The sequence below is a fragment of the Lepidochelys kempii genome, chromosome 1 (assembly GCF_965140285.1).
Source record: "Lepidochelys kempii isolate rLepKem1 chromosome 1, rLepKem1.hap1, whole genome shotgun sequence".
In the NCBI taxonomy this organism is placed as follows: domain Eukaryota; kingdom Metazoa; phylum Chordata; order Testudines; family Cheloniidae; genus Lepidochelys; species Lepidochelys kempii.
The window spans coordinates 107,007,389-107,025,322 of record NC_136380.1 but is presented as its reverse complement, the minus strand read 5'-3'; the positions used below and the strand labels follow the sequence as shown (position 1 = coordinate 107,025,322).

Sequence of the window (17,934 nt, the reverse complement as noted above, 5' to 3'; positions counted from 1 at the left end):
CCATCATCCCACTTGGCAGGCTGGTGAGGAGCCAGATGGGCAAGCTGGCAGGCAGAGTTCTGTCAGGCCCCTGTTTGTGTTCCATCAAAACCTTTTGTAGTGATAAACACCCATTTTTTCATGGTTTGTGTGTATAAAATCATCTTCTGTATTTTCCACAGTATTCATCCGATGAAGTGAGCTGTAGCTCACGAAAGATTATGCTCAAATAAATTGGTTAGTCTCTAAGGTGCCACAATTACTCCTTTTCTTTTTGCGAATACAGACTAACACGGCTGTTACTCTGAAACCTATCAAAAGTTGAGTGGAACCAAAGTGTCTCTAGAGTATTTTTATGAATTGACATTTTCTGATGGAAAAATGTTCTGTTTTGAGATTTTCTAATCAGCTATACCCACAATTCCTTCTGGCTAGTTAGCGGTCATAACTTCAGAATGAAGTGGTAAACTATGAGTAGTGCCAAGATTGACCCTATTTGGTAAGCCAAATCTCAGATATAGCCATACTATTTGCACAGAGGCCAAAGAGTGAATAGGCAATGGGTCATGGTCTCGCGCCTAAGATGTAGGTCCTCCAGAATAGTTCAGCAGCATGTTGATGTTGTGGTAGCAGGAAGATGGCACTGCTACTGCCCATGCTGTACATGTTCTGTAGAAAAACAGATTTCATTTTTCTGGGCAATCATTTACAGCAGAGATGTAGCCTGATCTGTGAAGAAGGCTTCATGTGTGATAAAGGGATTTGCCAAAATTTGATTGGACTGGGAAATGAATGAACAAATAAAAAACATGCACAGACCAAGTTGGCTGTAACGAAAGCTCAGTGTAACCATGGCAATCTAAAAGTGTTTTCTTTTATGGTTTGCTTAGTTAGGGTTGGATTAGAAAAAGGAGAATATGCGGGAATTCCTCAGTTTTTCCAAGGAATCAGAGCTTTAAGAAAAGCTTTGAAAATATTTGATTGTATTGGCAGTGAGATTTTTAAGTGATAACCTTCATGAATGAAAATGTAAGAACAACTTCAACTTTAAACCTCACTATGCTGAAATTTAGCATAACACACAACTTTGGTTTCTCTACCCCCATTGCATCACATTAGTTAATGTCTTCCATTGACACCTTCCAGCATAAAAAGCTGTGTGTCCATACGTGGCAATATTAATGTGATTTCTTGTTTAGGGATTTGTCCACTTCAGATATGACAAACAGAATCTCACTATAAATTCTACTCTTATTTTGCCTATATCAATACCTGTTAGCAGTACAGCTACATTTTGATTAAGGTTCAATCAGGTTGTATGGATTTGTATTTAATGTATTTAATTTTATTTAGCACATTGATAACATTTTCAGTGTTTTCAGAAATATCATGTCCTGTGTAGGTATATTTAAAAACTGAAGCACCTGTCAGAAACAATGTACAGAAAAATGGGTCATGAGTGTATCATATATTCTTTTAGAACATTAAAAATGCGTAGGCTTTTACAATCTATTTGTAGTCCATTAACTTTATAAGACCTAATCCTGCTCCAATTGCAGTCTATGGTCATAACTCCTCATGGCTATAATACAATTAACAAAATTTAATTTTCAAAATAATGCTCTAAATATTTTGGTTTGTGTTTTCAGCCAGGCACTGTTTCTCAATGTAAAGCCTGTAAACTGAACTACTGTTGTAAATCTGAGCAGTCACACCTTCAACCACATGACATGCCTAACTTGAAATGGTTAAAGGTGCAGCTACTCAAATTTGCACCTATGATTGAATTTCAGGTGCTAATTTTATGGGTGCAAACAGCACTCACAAAAGAGGGACCACCCTTTGGAAAATGTATTGTTCAATATTAACCCACATGTTCATAACAGTTTAACTTAAAACAATTAAACAAGAAAACTACAGTGATTTCAACAAATATTGTAATTTGGACATATACCTTGTAATGTTGTATTTTTCAAGCTCTCATTCAAATTGAAAGCCCTTTTTTTGTTGTTGTTTTACACAGTAATCTGAAGCTTCACTTTGCCTAAATTTTGTGATCTTTGATCCATTAAGATGCAAACTTACTGAAAAGAAATCTGAGGAAAGTGTGGCTCCCAGTGGATTTCTGGTGTCTAAAAAGAAAACAAACAAGCAAAGCTCCTTTAAGAGTTTTAAGGGGAATATTATAGGGTTTTCTGTGAAATTAACAATAATTTTATTTTAAAAAGTATGGTATATTTAAGGACATCTTCATTACTCACATATACAATACAGTCGAGTAAATTTGAAAAAAAAGTGAGCCAGATTCTGCCAACTTTCCTTACACAGGGAGTAACTTACAACTCAAATAGTTCCACTGAAATCTATGTTGCTGCTCATGGGGCAAGGTACTACTAGATATGAGAGGCACAATAAGGCTCAGGGGAGTGGGTTTGTGTATCTGTCTTTAACGCAGTTCTATGGTCCAGATTCAGAAGGGCAATGGAGGAAGCGAAATGAAAAAGAACAGAGGCCTTGCTGCTTCAACCTCTGCTCACGTTGAGCATTACCTTATATTGTGAGTAGTTCTACTGAATTCCATGGGACTACTCACATGAGTAAGTGCTACTAGGTGTGAGTAAGGGACCCAGATTTTGCCTACAGCAAGAAAACAGATTATCAGCAGGTGTAACTAGGCACCTGAATGGATGGATACAATGGAAAACTAGTAACAGATGAAATAATGTTACCTGAAGTCCACACAAAGTATTTCCCTCAAACTTCAAAGGAAAATGATACCTACATTTCTGGGGGAGGGGTACTAGAGATCTAATTTATCATTTTTCTAAAGTGCGTAATTAGTCTATTTGAATTATTCAAGTTGGCAGAGCACCAGGCACAGATGAGTTACAGACCAGAATTTGAAAGGAAGTGTCCTCGGAAATAAGAGAGCTTTAGGTGAAGCTTTTAGATTGCATAGCTTAGACATACCTTATTTGAAAACAAGAGGTCATGGACTGAAGTTGAGGAGGAAGTGATATTCGAGCAACTTTACTGGTATTTCTATATGAAGAACTTGGAGGGTGGGTCATGAATAATGGGAGGAAGGGGGAAATCCTAGTTTGCAGTAGAAGAGAGTGAAGTACATAATTTGAAGATGTAATAGGATGTAGAAGAGGAATACAGAAGTATAGCTACTATGGAGAATATAAATTGATTGGTACTGAACCTTGAAGAAATTGAGCAATTCATTGGATATATGATACAAACTGTTAAGAGTTAATGTATTCCTGAAATTAAGATGAGGTTTTTCTTTATTTATCCTTTGGATAATTGGAAATGCAGAGTTCGGATATTAAGGATAATGTTAATTCTGCAGTTGTGGTATCCTAAATAATGTGATCAAGAAGTGGTAGTGTCCGCTAAAGAGTACTCAGGAACCAGGAACTAGTGAATTTGAGATGTGGTGAGCAAGAGGTCTAGAGGAAAAGAATCCAAAAGAGAGAGAGAGTAGTGAGAAAGACATACACCTATATTCTGACAGCATACAGGGAGAAAATGAGTGATGTTAGCTTCTAGCTTGAGAGCTGGACAGGATCCTTATGTATATATGAGAAAGAGGGTGTCTTAGATATTAAAATATAGAAGGTATGTTAGCCTGTAATAGGAGACCCTAAATAAGCACATACTTATAGATTCAGAAACTGTCCCCAGTTATCTGAATGCAGCACCGACTGCAGTAGGGGTTCTATGCATATATATGAGGACAGAACGTGACCCGCAGCATACTGTATATGAGACATCCTGGGCCCATTAGAATCAATGGAGGTTTTGCCATACCCATTTACATCAGTGGGGCCAGGATTAGGGTGACCATAGTTCCCTATGCTGAATACGGGACATAGTAAAATTACTCATATTCAAGCGAGTTCAATGGCAATTAATCAGAACTGTGCAGTACAAACGTTCAAATTAACATCAAGCAGACTGAGCCCCTGTTAAAAAGAAATACTGCATAGTTGGATTATTTTTATTTACCTTATCTTTAAGGCTTTAGAGTTCACGGAGGGAGGGGTGATTTACACACCCATACCCCCCCCCCCCACATACACATACAGGGAAAGGTGACTCACGCACACACACACACACTCTCTCTCTCCCATACCCCTCTCTAACCCAAGGTGGGTGACCAACCGATCCAACTCTCCCTGCCCGGCACTCTCCACCCTCCATGCCTGGCTGGGCCCCCAGGACACTTCAAAGCAACACGTGTGTGTGTGTGTGTGGGGGCACGCAGGGTCATATGCCTCCCCTCCCAAGATTGTGGCCAGCAGCAGCCTTTTGGCACTCTGTGGGAGGGAAGGGACAGGAGCTGCTTCCAGCCAGGGGGCTTGCGGGAGGAATGACCTGGCCCATGTCATTGCAGAGCTCATCTCTTTCCCCTCTCCCCTGCCCATGCTCCCCTGTGGCTGGAAGCAGCTTATCCGGTCCTGCCCGCACTGTGTCAAATGGCAGCAAACACCTCCAGGCTGCTGCTGGCCACCTACATAACCTCCGATTACAGTGTGGGCAGGAAGGGGTTAAGCCCTAAGGATGCATTGTGCACCAGGGCCCAGGGAACATGACTGCAGGGGCTTCAGCGAACCTGGCCAGAGAGGTGGCTCAGCAGGGGAGGGTGCCTAGGGGACAGAGCAGCCCCGCGCTTCCTGGGGGCAGGACCCAGGGTGCTGGGAGGCAGGTGAAGAGGGTGCTAAGCCCCTGCACCGGGGACTGCTGTGGACCCTGCAGGGTCGGGGCACGAACAGGCTGGAAATTGCTCCCCACCCACTCCAGAGCTTAGCTGAGGGGCGGAGAGGCTTCCCGTTCCAGCGCTGTGCGGGGCTTTGGCACACACAGGGCTCGGATCTTCCTGGCTAGTACTCTGGACCGAAAGGTCTTGGGCTTTCCTGGGGTGCTGGCCCAGCCCGAGGCAGTGGGGGAAGAAAGGAACCTGCCGGATAGGCTGTTGGTGAGCTGAGCTCTCTGACCAGGGGCTGGTTCTCCGCACAACACTCCCGTCGGGGGAGATATGAAAGAGCAGTGGGGCTGGGGTGGCGGGGGGGAGGTGACGGGGCAAAGCAGGGAGAGGATAGCGAGAGAGGGAGCATGTAAAGGGCTGATGGGTGGGCAGGAGAAGCAAGACATAACCGGCCACTGCCTGGCATCTGCCCGCACTTACCAGCCACCGCAGCTTTCAACGTGGAGCCAGTGCTGGCTGGAAATGGGACGGGGGGTGGGGCCCTTCTGGCCAAGAGCTGGCACGCAGCAGGGGCTGCACTGATGGGCCAGGAGGAAAAGCAGCTGGCCCCCTGAGCTGAAGCTTTGCCCCACCCCCAGCCTTGCACACCCTCCCCTATCGTCGGCCACTGGACCCCCACAACTCACCACTGGTGGGAGGGCGTCTGGTGAGCAGGGATCTGGCCAGCAGCAGGACCCACCAGTACTGATTGGGGGGAGACAGAAAATACAGGACAATTTTCCCGTTTTTAAGAAAAAGTCAGGATGCCTGCAGGAGGGCTTAAATATTGGACTTTCCCTTTTAAAATGGGACATCTGGTCACCCTAGCCAGGATTTCACTCCTGGAATCTGATTCTGTGTTGAAAAGATTACTGTGCATATGCCTTTGGCATTGCCATCTGTTTATATTACTCAGCCATTGTGACTAGCAATCTGAACCAAGCAAAACGCACTTAGGCCTGGATGCACAAAAGGAGTTTGGCACTGTGAAGCTGAGTATCAAAATGCCTAACTTTTAGGGGGCTAGAAAATCACTGTGATTCACAAAGCCCGAGTTAGGTGCCTAAATGGGGAAAAGATGGCAATGTTAGACTGCAGTTCACAAAAGCCAGCACTGTGGGACGGGAGCCACCTAAGTTAGCCAGTGGGAGATGCTGATGAGAGGGGTATGTGCTAAACTCCTCCCCTCTCATGGATGTAGGTGCCTAAATACAGGCTGCAGGGAGGTGCCTAAGTCTGCTAGCAATTCTCAGATGTGAACCCTCTCCTGGAATTAGGCACCTACTCTATTTTAGCAAGAAGTTGATTGGAGGGGTTGGAGGAGCTCCCTCATGGCTTGTAGCCCAGTGGTTAGGGTATTCACCTGAGATGTGGGGGATCCCTGGTTCAAGTTCTCCCTCTGCTTGAGGAGGAGAAGGAATTTGAACAGGGATCTGCCACCTCTCAGGTAAGTGCTCTAACCATGTGGCAATGGGTAATTTTCATGTGGGGCTCCCTCAATCTCTCCTGTTGAAACTGTTGCTCTCTGAATAAACATACAAAATGTTACTTGGGAGGGAGGGAGAGGGAGAGACAGAACAAGAATGAGAGACAGAACAAGCATGAGAGCTGGTTGTTAGTACACTCACCTAGTGGGGGTCCACTCCCCCTGCTCTAGTAACTGTCCCCCTGCTTCCTCTGCAGAGTTGTGTGAACTCATCTGAGCAGCCTGATTAGTTAGGCACCTTCTGAGCATGCCAACTGGATGGGGCCCCACATGCACATTAGATGTTTGACCACCTATCTTCCTCTGGTTTGTGAATCACACTGGGGTGTAGGTGGGAGACAGACATCTGGGTGTCTAGAGCGGGGCAGTGTTGTGCATGCTTAGAGGCAGAAACATAGGTGCCTAGGAAACTTCTACTGCAAAAACTTAAGTGTTGAGCTATTTTAGGCACCTACAATGTTCAGTGAGTGCCTTGTGCATCACAATGGTCCCCAAACTGGGACTTAGGTGCCTAAAACAGGGACTAAGGCTCCTAACTCCTTTTATACATCCAGGCCTTAATTCTTTGGCAGAGTTCAGCAACAAGCGTTAGAAGCCAGAAATGAGTTTTGTGTTGTGAGAGATATTTTTTTTTTTGGCTTTGTAAACGTGAAAAATGACCAAATCAAGTTAAATGAAGTGTTAACAATCCTTGGCCTGTGACCTCACATACTAATTATCCAGATTGAGGGCTTTGTCAGACCTATCTCTTCTCAGGTGTGAAAGTGTGGAAAGGGAATAAGAGGGTGCTAGAAATTCTTTGTATGCTCTTGTGCAGAGTCCTGTCTCCTCTCTTCACCAGCCAGAAGAACTAAGCTATTTGTGTGCGTGTGTGTGTGTGGGAGGTGCCTACTACATGCTATTAAAGTGTCTACCACTGTGTGCACTCCCATGGTCTGCTCCTGGAGGCACTGGCCTGCCCTCAGATTCACAGGAGCTCCTCACCATTTTCCAATGTATGCAGTGGCTTCAAGCCAGAGTCCAGACCTGAACACTTATTGCAGTAAATTGAAATAGACAGAAACCTGTAAATCGTGGCTCCCCTTTAATTACACAATCGCTGTACTACTAGAAGGCACTTCTGTAGGAATGGTAAGCATGGAATTTATGGTGGAAAGTCAATCATACATTAAATGGAGGCTTTAAACATTTATCTGCTGTACTTCAGTCAATCTATATAACTAGCTTTTTAAAAAACATGATTAGTTTAATTGTTTTTGAATATGTAACAGGCAAAGCTCCAAAAGCCCTATAGACAAAGACAAGTGATTCATGAGGTCTGCTAAAGGTAAAAGAAAATTGATATTGAAATCAAGAAAACCACAAAGAGGACATAAAAGAATAAATGTCAAAGACAATGAGATTGTGGAAAGGAGAAAGTTAATAAACCACCAAAAGGAACAAAATATTAAGAGAAGAGAATGAAAGTTTAAGTTCAATTAAATATTTCATAATAGTAATCCCAGACAAAGAGAGCAGATATTTGTATATTGAATGTTGTTTAAAATGTGTCTATTGACCAAACCAGGTTATCTTTGTAACTGTGAGCCCTGCAGCGGAGAATATGGGAGGGTGGGGTATAGAAAGGGAACATAAGTTCTCCCTTTGCCTCTCTGCCCAAAGATTTGCCTGGTTCATGAGTTTGGGCATGACCGTGTGGGAAGGCTCTATCTACATGGTCATACTCACACTTCAAGTGTGAGAGTAGAGAGGGATGGGGAATGGACAGAACTTTGACTCTGCCATCAGCATGCAGGCCAGTAGATCTGTGCTAAGGTGGGGAATTACTGCATAGTGTAAAGGGCTGTAGTAAATTACTTCCATGTTGGAGCAAATAGGTAGCTGGGAAGAAAACAAAAGCTCATGCTTCAGGGCTTTATCGGGCCACCTGCAGGGGTCAAGAGGAGATTGCATGCCACCCCCAGTGTATTCTGCGGGTATTTTGGTCTTCTTCCTCTGAAGAAGATGACCATGGCTGGAGACGGGACACTGGACAGGGTTAGCCAATGCTCTGTGGTGGCTCTGAGCATTCTCTCTCTCTCTCACGTTCTTGGCTGGCTGGTTCTTACTCACATGCTCAGGGTCTGACAGATAGCCCTATGTGGGTTCAGGAAGAAATTTTCCCCCTTCCCCCGGTGCAATTGGCAGAGCCCTTGGTGGCGTTTCAGCTTCCTCCGCAGCATGTTTGCCAGGATTCTCTAGGTATCTCTCAATCATTTCTCTGCAATTGCAGGAGTCTTGGGAAGTGGTGCACTTTGGTCTCTCCTTTTCTCTCACAATTGCACACAATATTCTCGACTCTGGTGGGCAGTATTACTTTGGTCTAACTTGGGATTTTGGGTTTAGTATGTGGGTGCTGGGTAGCATTGGTAGCTTGTGATATACAGAAGGTGTTGCCTGATTTTAGGGAATTAATATTATTGTTTATATAACTTAGGTTATAGGCTCACCAACTGATCTGATCAGAGGATAATATGGTTTTTGTCCCAGAATCAGATTACACAGAGTCTTGCAAGGACCCTCGGGATGTATGACAAGGACATTCATGCTAGGAATAAAATACAGCCTTAGAGACTTTGATTGACATAAATGGAAAAGTAATCAAATGGAAAGGCAATCAACCAGAATTAAAAACGGCAATAGTACTGTTCTAGAGGCACATGTGATATCAATTACTATAAAACTTCCTCGATTAACATACTCGCACCTTTCCTTAAGAACCTGGTGGTAAGACACAAAGGACCAGCCTCATCTCTGGCATGCCAAAAGAGTCCAATGGTCCAGGTTCTTCAGTGCCCGAGTGGAAGATGAAGAACTCAGAAGGAGCCAGACAGCGAGAAAGCCAGAAAACAAAGCCAAGGAAAGCTGACCTAAAACTAACTGGCTAAAGATGGTGGTTTGCCCTTCTTATAGAGCCCCAGCAGTATGTGCCCAACCTGCCATGTCCAAACTTAATTCCCTCACCCCCATAATATCAGGCAGTGCTTTCTCCATAGGCTGGCATAGTCATATGTGTTAATGACCATTAGCTCATTCTTACTTCTGTTATTTCTGGCCTGAATAGGTTTGGTGGTTATTTCCATGTTCTTTGTGATGTACCTGTTAAGTGGTCTACCGACTGCCATTTATAAACTTATCTAACATAGGTATGCTAACTTGCTTTAGCTCATCCTACAGGATGTGGCCTATAGGTTTCTTGCATTACTACAGAGCTGTTATCTATTATAATAAAACAAACAACAAACCCTTAGAAAGGATATAATAAATCAAGCAATCAGGCTAGCCCTGTGGGATACACAGGTCAGACTAGATGATCTGGTGGTCCCTCCAAGACTTAAACTCCATGACTCTAAATACGATTGAGTCAGAATTTTTTCCCAGTGCAGCAGTTATTTACAGGCTATACACAAAGCCCAATCTAGCCTTATGTTGTATTTTTTCATGATAAATGTTCCTGGAGCCCAATCTTTCAGTTCCAAGTTAACCAAACAAAGAGAAACACTTTTATTTTTCTGCCTGTTTCTTACATTTAGAAATATCTGGAATATAAAATCTTGTTTATCCTGTTTTCCACTGCCAACACCTGCAGGGCTGTGCTGAACTGTCCAACTAGCACCGTCTACTGGCTGGCCCAGCAGAGCAGCATGAATTCCTTGGGCAATGCCCCTAACAAGCTCCATAAATGCATTCTCTCTGGTGCACTCTAATTAGTACTGCTCAGAAATTTTCTGGGAAAATGTGGTTTCTGCAAAATTGATTTTTTTCCAGAGGAAAATTAGATTTTTTCTGGAAAAACCTCATTTTTCCATTGGAAAAAAAACTAAATAGTTTTGCTTCAGTTGAGTTGATGTTAATCTGTACCCACTTGATCTGCTGCAGTGGCTGGTGGGAGTTGTAGTTCTGGTGCTTCATTTCCCCATTGTCCCCTTTGGGCATGACTCCCTGGCCAGACTATCTATCCCATAATGAACCTGGGTCTCCCTTCTGGCTTAGCTGCCTTAGCACATCATGGGAATCCTGTGACCATGTTGAATCATGGGAGGTGTAGTTTGGCCTGACAGCCTGACCCACAGGGGAGAATGGGGGCATGAGGCACCCAAACTACATTTTCCATGAGCCACTGCAGTGGCTCTGGGAGGTGCAGTTTAATGGTGAACCAACTGGTAATGGAACATTTTGATGCAGGAATGTCACAACAGTTCATTTAGATCAAAAGTGTTAAAGTCAATATTTTTATATTTATTAATCTAAATTTTTGACAGTTTGACACTTTGTCCCAGTTCAGGAAGAAAATAAATGTCAAAATATTGGAATTTCTTGTGGGACGGAAATTCTGATTTTTCAGTCAGTTCTAACTGTAAGGTATCCTAAAGACTGCAACAATAGGAACAGGTTGCCTCCTTGCTAAGGCATATAAGTACACTCTGGATAATGGGGACAGTTAGAGGAGAGCCAGTTTTAATCAAATCTGACAAGTAATCTGAGAGGGAAGAAAGTGGCCACTAGCTTTTGATAGAGGTCACCTACTAGTAACTGCAGAGTGACGGAGGAATACAGTTGCCCAGTTCCTTTTCCTTATAGGCCAACCAAAGCTCATTCTTCACTGGGGCAGCCAATTCTTGCTATTATATTCAGAGGTTCTTTAGGAAATTGCTGACATGAAAATTCCAGCCCCAGTTTGTATTCTCTCCTAGCACTTTACCTTTGGCTTCCTTGCTCCACTATAAACTTCTGTATTTCAGGATTAATAAGAAATCTCATCCTCTAGCTAGCACACTTGGCCTGGCATTTTAGTCATGCCCTTTACAATCAGAGTTGAATTGAACCGAAGGGTCACAGCAGAGGAACCCCCCGAGATGCGTAGATAAAAAAAACTTGCCGTTAACCCAAATTTATCCACAAAGATAGAGTAAAACTGCATTGTCAAAAGTCAGATACAGAGTAGTCACTAAATTTCCTCGAATGCTGCCAAGCTAATACTGTCCCAGGCCAAAATATTTAAAACATGGAAAATAGAAAATCCAAGGAGATCAGCAAAAGTGCTAAGTCATAATTCCTCTCTCTTTCGAAATGTTGAGTAAATTTCCCTTCCTAAACTGTCTTTCTAATGAGTCTGTACTGATCCATTAAAAAGGGAATTTAAGGCACTGGGTTGGCTAGGTGCTACTGCAAATAATTTGTTTATGCCCAATATCCTCCAAGAATACGTGTGCAGGTTTCATTCTAAGCACTTTCCAAATACTCCAGCCTCTTACAAATATCTCTGGTTTCAGATTAGCAGCCGTGTTAGTCTGCATCTAATTAGTCTGTTAGACTGATACATTTGTTAGTCTCTAAGGTGCCACAAGTTCTCCTTTTCTTTTCACAAATATCTCTGTTATTCTCTGTGCTATTTATTAGGCTAATAGGCTTAAACAAACCAAAGCAATATTTCAGAACTTGTCCAGTCTGACTGGGCCTTTTAAGTAATGTAGCCAAGACATTATTTTCTATTTTGTTACCTCTACTACAAAAAAAGGGAAAACATTCCTCCCCATTAACTTACATTAGTAGAACAACTGAGAGTTCAAACTCCTGTTTAATTCTGTTCTCCTTAAAATGTGGCTCCTTTTTAAACACATACAATCAGAAACTAAATTAGCAGAAATGTGTGCAGATTGGCTCATTATGTTCCACTGCTTAGCTGGAATGACAAGCTGATTTTAGAGGTGCACCACATTTGTTCATGCAAGGTGCTTTTGCTGTTGTGTGTTGTTCGGTCCACATTCTCTACATAACTAAAATATGTCAAGCTCATTCCACTTTAAGCTGGTAGTAAGATTCCAAAAATGACTTGCTGTGGGAAAACTACAAACACGTTAAATAAAGTGCCACAGTGATAGATGCATGAAATGTGGCACTGCAGTCACAACTATTAATACAGTAGCTAACAGTTGTGGTATGGTGAACAACTGCAAATTGCAGTGGGGGGCAGCTGAAGGATTTGAGAAAATAACTCTTATTTTAACTTTTCAGTTCGTGAGTTTCTTGTAAAATAATGTTGGTGTGTGTGAAGTGGGGGGTGTTCAACTGATCGTAATAAGGACTTTAGATTATTTTTAGGCAACACTGGTAATATTATCAGCAAAAGTCTAGTATGCCGGAATATTATTCAGTGAAAAAGGACGTGTAAGTAAATACATAACATGAATCTGCTGTTTGGATTTTAGATTAAATATCTTTATAGCAAAGGCTACTCTGGCAGAAATTACAGTTTCTCTACTGAGGCAGACGTTGACGTTCTTCGTGTAACCCTTCTGCCCGTCAGAGTTGGCAGCAACAAGGGCCGGGTTCAATATCTAGGGGATCCATTCCAATAACACAATGCAAACCGGCTCGAGCCCCCACCCAGTGACCTGGGACAAATATATACCACCCCCGCTGGGCGCCTCCAAGAGGCAATACTTCCCCTCTCGCAAGCACATAGTCTGAGTGTAGCAAAAGTCTTTTAATAACAGAGAGAAACAATGTGGCATTATGTTGGGGAAACACCACCAACAGGATTCATAACACAACCCATGAGCAAAAACAACCCCACCCCAGGCAAATTGGGGCATGCCCCTTTCCCTTTGGTTCTTGAGTCCAGCAACCCCAAAAGTCCAATGCCCCAAAAGTCTCTGTCCCTGGTCAGGGCAGCCCCAGAGTTCGAAAGTTTATCGGTGGAGCTTTTACCTCCCAACCTGGGTGGAAATGGGACGGGGGTAAGAGGCACCTTACGTGATCTGAAGCTGACCGCCCCATAGCTCCATAGCGGCGCTCCGCTCCGCTCCGCCAGCCGCCCCACGAACTCCTTCGCTCAGCTGCGCTCCGCTCCGCCAGCCGCCCCACGAACTCCTTCGCTCAGCTCCACGGCCCACAAGCAGCTCCTGCCATCCACACACTGCTCCGTGTTGAACTGCTTCACCAGCCGTCCCGCAAACTGCTCCACAATATATCTTCAGGCTCCCCCACTACTTAACACAACACTCAGTGATTTCAGCGCTTAGGTGAATTCAGCTTATAGTAGGGGAGCCCCAGTGCTGGTGCACTGTCAGCCCAAAGTGAGCTCAGCAGCCTATAACTAGACTTCTAATGAAATCAAAATTAGCTCTGATATTCCACAGTGGAGAGAGGAGGCAGTGCAATCAGCATGTAAGGCCCTCACCAAGGGGCCCATGCCACCAAGTATTAATACTTGTCCCCAGCCTCTCTCCATTCACACAGTTTTGGAACCCATGACCCTTGCCTAGCGAGTGCTACTTAGATGATGGTGAATCCCTCCATCGTAACAAAAGGCCACGTACAGTTCCAAGCACAGTTCCCATAATCAGGGTAATAACAATTTATTCTTCCTGCCCCAATAACAGAGACACTGGGGATCCCACAGCAGCCAAAGTGACCATTTGGGCAGCTATGGTCTCATTCTAGGCGTGGTGGGTGTGCCTATGCAAATGAGATCGGCCCCTGAAGTTCTTTTCCACAACTTGCCACACCTCACCACCAGATGTCAGGGTGGAGCTCATCCTGACACTGCTTACATCCGCAATACTGTATGTTGAAGATGTTCTTTAGGAACTTAGGTGCAGTTTCAGACCCCGTTTTTATTGTGCTTTTTTGACTCTCCTTGCCCATACCCAAGAGCTGTGAAAGTCAGGCAAGGTTAATAAGATGTGAGCCAGAATTTGATGAAATCATGATCTCTTGAGGCCCACACATACTGTAGGAAACTTAAAAAATAAGCCAACCAACAAACATCCCAATCTTCTTTGTTTCTAATTTCATTGACTAATGCCATTTTTGTGCTTCACTTTCTGGGTGCTAACAGAATAATTTTTGCCTACCTGAATGAACACATCAAGAAAAAAATAAGGTTTTATAGAAGAGCACAATGGTACACTCCATTCTGATGATTGGCAGCCTCCAGGGATGAGAGAAGAAGAGCATTTCAAGTGAAAAATTGTTGGTCTTGGCCAAGGTTTTCAAAAATAAGTGGCTAAAAGTTGGGCTCCTTAAACAATATTTAGGCACCTAAATAAGTGGCCTAACTTTCAGAACTGCTGAGCACATACTGCAGCTCCCAGCATGTCTGAAAATCTGTTTGTTTATTTTGGTGTGTAAATTTGGGTTTAGGAGTCTAACATTGAGCAACCATTTTATAAAATATTGGCCCTGGCGTCTGTCTTCTCACACAGTCTTTATAAAATATGCTACCCATTGACTCAAATATAGCTGGCCAGAATAGCTAAGTCAGTTTTGATACACTTTTTACTTAAAGTAGTTGGATTTAGGATCTAATGGCCATTTAAGTCAATGGGAATCTTTTCATTGATCAGGCCTATCAGGTATGGCCAATCGGCAGCTCGCAAGCTGCATGCGGCTCTTTGACAGGTCAGCTGCACCTCGTGGAGCTCGTGGCTTCATTGCCGCAGGAAGGGGCACTGAGGCTCAGGGCTTCCCCTTGCAGTGGGGCAAGCCGGTGCTTGTGTCTCCAGACCCACAGTATGTGGGGGAGAGTGCGGAGGCTCAGGGTTTCACCCTGCAGTGGGGGTGAGCTGGAGCTCATGGCTTCAGTCCTGAAGTGCAGGGGGTGCTGATGGTTGGGGCTTTCTCCCTGCAGGAAGCAGCGAGGGAGTGCTCAGGGCTTCAGCCCTGTAGGTGGCACCCTAGGCTTCGGTTTCAGCTGCACATGCTCATTATAACAGGAAATGGCATCAGTGTAGTGCTGTGAAGACCTTGTGTGCTGTGATCTCCCTGCATGCTGCATGCTACAGGCTGTGTTTACTGTTCATAAATTACATTTGAATAGATTCAGATTAAGTGTTAACCCTCCGTTAATTTTGTGGATGACAATTACATCTTCAAACTGTAAGAAACACAAATATGAAGAAGAAAATGGACGTTCTGAGCCACAATGGAAGGAAGATTTTGAATTCACTAGCAAACATGACAAACTTCTGTGCCCAATCTGCAATGCATTGCTACAAAGCAAGTAACTTGAAATGTCACTACAAAACTACTCGCACAACTTTTCATCTAAGTACCCTCTTGGATCAGAATTAAGGAAAAACAAGCTAACCGCATTAAAATTATGCCTCGACAATCAACAGACACTACTTTCTGCGTTCAGTAAGGAAGCTGACACAATGACTGAAGCTAATTTTCTTATGGCATGTAATATTGCTCATGCTAAACATCCATATTTTGATGGAGAATTTAAGAAGACTATTGCAGAAGTGGGTTTCAATTCTAGATTGAAGTAACACAAAACTTCAATGACTAATACAGCAAATTCCAATTTTGTGCCACACTACACAGAGGCAGATCTCCCAGATCAGTGCTGATGTTGCAAACAACTGGCAAAAGGTATATTTTTGATATTAAAATATTCTCTGGGAGCCCTTTTCAGAAGCCCCCATCAGAATTAACATACTTTCAAAAACAAAAACATTTAACATTGGTTTTTGAGTTGAAATGCTCATGCAGCCGTTGGAGAATTCTCTATCATTCAGCTGTCAATGAATCTACGGATATTCAAGATAAACCACAACTAGCAATATTTTTTGCTATATTTCCGCAGATGTAATTGTGAAAGAAAAAAAGTTAGACTTAATGGTGCTAAAAGAAACAACCCACAGTATTGACATAAAGAACGCATTTGACAAACCATTGACGTACTCCAATGTACCACTGGATAAACTTATCAGTGTTGCAATGGATGGAGCACCTGCAATGGTGGAGAAAAAATGTAGGCCTTATCGAGCTCTTGGAAAGCGATCTCAAATTTCCAAGTTTCTCCCTGTTCATTGCATCATCTATCATGAACATCTCACAGGCAGATACTTCAGGTATGAAAATGTTACGAAAATAGTCTGAGAAATTGTCATTTTCATTCACCTGAATGGGCAGATTCATCAACAGTTCAAAAATTTCATTGAAGAGCTGGACCTTGAAGACAAACCTAACAATGTCTCTTTCTACTGTATTGTGAGGTGGTTATCAACCAGCAATGTCTTAAATAGGCTCCAACAGTTCCACAAACCTATCTGTGCTTTCCTTGAAGAAAAGGAAAAGTCCTATCCATAACTGAAAGATAAGCAATGGATGCAGGATCTGATGTTTTTCATTGATATTATGTAACATCTGCAAACTCTCAACTTGGCACTCTAAATGAAGGATAAGATTATTTCTGAACTTACTCAGATTGTCTCCAGCTTCCAGAACAAGTTAAAGTGTCTTCAAAGAGACACAGTGTCCAGAGACTTCAACGACTTCCCCCATCTCAAGAGTAGGGTAAACACATTCCCTGAAATCAAATACTCAAGGAATACAGAAGTAAATTACAAGGACTGCTTGATGACTTTCAGACCAGGTTTGAAGACATGCAGAAGCTGGGATCCTGCTTCACCTTTCTTGTAAACCCCTTCATGGTTAATGTGGTCAATGACAGCTATCCAGTTCCCAAAACCATGGTTACTGAAACATCTTCTGTAGAAATAGAACTATTGGAACTCCAGGAAGATTGGGCTCTAAAGATAATGCATAAATCACAATTGAGTTCTGGAAGCAAGTTCCAGGAACAAAGTATCCTCAACTCAAGAAGACTAGCATACAACTCCTTTCAATTTTTGGCACAACAAACTGCTGTGAATCGCTGTACTGTGTGATGAAGTTCATAAAATCGGAATATTGTGCGGTCCTTACAAATCAACATCTGACAAATCAGCAGCTGCCCCTCTGTAGAGCCCCTCTGTTGATAATGTATCAACCAGATTTCCAAAGATTTATGACCAGGATGGAGACCCACAAGGCCTCTAGCTCTAGCAGAAATTAGCCATGATACAGTAAGTAGGATGTTAATATTTTTGAAAATGCATTTGTAAAGGTTGTGCATGTCTTGTGGCTCGCGAATGTCTGAAGATTATCGTATGTGGCTCAGAGTGTCAGTAAGTTTGGCTACTCGTGAATAGATAGTAGCATTCTTGCTTCTGGACCAGAAAGTTAAGGGTTTATTTCAGAGTAGCAGCTGTGTTAGTCTGTATCCGCAAAAAGAAAAGGAGGACTTGTAGCACCTTAGAGACTAACAAATTTATTTGAGCATAAGCTTTTGTGAGCTACAGCTCAATTCATCGGATGTATTTATGTCTATCTCTTGGACTTGGTCAGATACACATTCCTGACATTGCTGTGTACAAAATGAGGAGTGTGCACTGTTAGAGCACTGCCCATGAGAAAGGTTCAAAGATCAAGATGTGGAAAAATTGGAGAGAATCCAGCGAAGGGCAACAAAAATGATTAGGGGACTGGAACACATGAGTTATGAGGAGAGGCTGAGGGAACTGGGATTGTTTAGTCTGCGGAAGAGAAGAATGAGGGGGATTTGATAGCTGCTTTTAACTACCTGAAAGGTGGATCCAAAGAGGATGGATCTAGACTATTCTCAGTGATAGCAGATGACAGAATGAGGAGTAATGGTCTCAAGTTGCAGTGGGGGAGATTTAGGTTGGATATTAGGAAAAACTTTTTCACTAGGAGGGTGGTGAAACACTGGAATGCGTTACCTAGGGAGGTGGTGGAATCCCCTTCCTTAGAAGTTTTTAAGGTCAGGCTTGACAAAGCCCTGCCTGGGATGATTTAGTTGGGATTGGTCCTGCTCTGG

At 43.1% G+C, this 17,934-nt stretch overlaps 1 protein-coding gene across 1 annotated transcript in view; it reads left to right on the top strand.

Annotated features, from left to right (window-relative positions):
* The window catches only part of NALF1 (NALCN channel auxiliary factor 1), a 798,908-nt gene that overhangs the window by 114,249 nt on the left and 666,725 nt on the right, over window positions 1-17,934 (top strand). The gene's annotated exons all lie outside the window — the stretch shown is intronic.